We start from the raw sequence: 2,500 nt of genomic DNA, 5'->3' as shown, positions 1-2,500 counted from the left end.
AGTGGTGTTTGTACTTTATGCCTGTATGTCCCTTCACCCCATGAGAGAGAGTTTATCATTTATTGCCTCTTTGTTTCATCTCATCCCCTGAAAATGTCATATTTACTGGTTAGGTCAAATGAGGCCTTGCATCATTTTGTGACCTCTGCTGCCCAGATAGAGGCATATAAACTGGTAAGTGGTGTTTGTACTTTATGCCTGTATGTCCCTTCACCCCATGAGAGAGAGTTTATCATTTATTGCCTCTTTGTTTCATCTCATCCCCTGAAAATGTCATATTTACTGGTTAGGTCAAATGAGGCCTTGCATCAAACACCTTGCTGCCCAGGTGACTACTTGAAATGAAGAGTGCTAGACTTTATGCCTGTAGGGTGCTCCCCCATTTATTGCCTCTTTGTTTCATCTCATCCCCTGAAAATGTCATATTTACTGGTTAGGTGGCCATGTCAGGTGCACGTGTTTGTAACACCGAGCAGGTCACAAAAGCATTTAGAGGGCCGTGCTACCATATTTTAATTTTTTAGGACCATATTTTAATTTTCGGGTTCCCAGGTGCACGTTTTCAATCACCAGGCACACAGAGGTAGATCCTAATCCTCATCCACCGAAATGTCACAAAAGTGTCCATAAAGCACTCAGGGAGGGCCCCCACGGATAGAGGGCCGTGCTAGGGTGTTGCCAGAGTGGGCATTAATATGAGAATGACCGAAAAGTGCATTTAGGAGAGTATTTTAATTTTCGGGTTCCCAGGTGCACGTTTTCAATCACCAGGTACACGGATGTATGAGGGCGCCCACGGCTAGAGGGCCGTAGTAGGGTGCTCCTATAGCGGGCATGCATGTCAGGAACACTGGGTAGTGAAAAAAAGGACCATTAAACCTTCCATAAATCACTCAGGCCGGCCCCCCGACGGCTAGAGGGCCGTGTAGTAGGGTGCTCCCATAGCGGGCATGCATGTCAGGAACACATGTCAGGAACACCGGTGCATTTAGGACCATATTTTAATTTTCGGGTTCCCAGGTGCACGTTTTCAATCACCAGGCACACAGAGGTAGATCCTAATCCTCATCCACCGAAATGTCACAAAAGTGTCCATAAAGCACTCAGGGAGGGCCCCCACGGATCCATAAAGCACTCAGGGAGGGCCCCCACGGATAGGCCGTGCTAGGGTGTTGCCAGAGTGGGCATTAATATGAGAATGACCGAAAAGTGCATTTAGGAGAGTATTTTAATTTTCGGGTTCCCAGGTGCACGTTTTCAATCACCAGGTACACGGATGTATGAGGGCGCCCACGGCTAGAGGGCCGTAGTAGGGTGCTCCTATAGCGGGCATGCATGTCAGGAACACTGGGTAGTGAAAAAAATTAAACCTTCCATAAATCACTCAGGCCGGCCCCCACGGCTAGAGGGCCGTAGTAGGGTGCTCCCATAGCGGGCATGCATGTCAGGAACACCGGCAGGTGCATTTAGGACCATATTTTAATTTTCGGGTTCCCAGGTGCACGTTTTCAATCACCAGGCACACAGAGGTAGATCCTAATCCTCATCCACCGAAATGTCACAAAAGTGTCCATAAAGCACTCAGGGAGGGCCCCCACGGATAGAGGGCCGTGCTAGGGTGTTGCCAGAGTGGGCATTAATATGAGAATGACCGAAAAAGTGCATTTAGGAGAGTATTTTAATTTTCGGGTTCCCAGGTGCACGTTTTCAATCACCAGGTACACGGATGTATGAGGGCGCCCACGGCTAGAGGGCCGTAGTAGGGTGCTCCTATAGCGGGCATGCATGTCAGGAACACTGGGTAGTGAAAAAAATTAAACCTTCCATAAATCACTCAGGCCGGCCCCCACGGCTAGAGGGCCGTAGTAGGGTGCTCCCATAGCGGGCATGCATGTCAGGAACACCGGCAGGTGCATTTAGGACCATATTTTAATTTTCATTTTAGGTTACCAGGTACCGATTTTCAATCACCAGGTGCACGGCTGAGAAAAGTGGGGACTCTGTCATTTTTCCGACCAAAATCTGTAATTTTCAAAAAATGATTAAAAATACTTCCCAGAGGGGCTAGAGGTCCCAAATTTCGTGCCATATCCTCTCTCGTGATGGGCAACAAGTAGAGCATATAAAAACAATTTCGCATCCACAGGCTCCTTTTTTTTTTTTTGGGAGGTAACATGCACTTTTTTTCCAAAACTTAAAACACGATTTTCTATTAAAATATTTTATACAAAAACGGTTTTAATTAAATGAAAATGCTCGTCTATGTGTGCCATTTCGTGCAAAAAAACCCCATCCAGATTGGATGTGTACTTTTTGATTTATTCACGTTTTGGTGTACCGGAATATAGCCCTAGATGGCGGAGCACACAAAAACCCTTTCATTTTCCGGGATTCCATCGATAGATTGGCCTGCCCGGTAAGTACACACTCAGTGGCGGGTCGACCAGACAGGTACCGGCGCGATTTCAGAAACCTGGTTTTTGACAAACAGACTTCCATG

Source organism: Oncorhynchus gorbuscha, unplaced genomic scaffold (assembly GCF_021184085.1).
Source record: "Oncorhynchus gorbuscha isolate QuinsamMale2020 ecotype Even-year unplaced genomic scaffold, OgorEven_v1.0 Un_scaffold_2159, whole genome shotgun sequence".
NCBI classification, from domain to species: domain Eukaryota; kingdom Metazoa; phylum Chordata; class Actinopteri; order Salmoniformes; family Salmonidae; genus Oncorhynchus; species Oncorhynchus gorbuscha.
Note: the sequence above shows the minus strand (reverse complement) of the source record.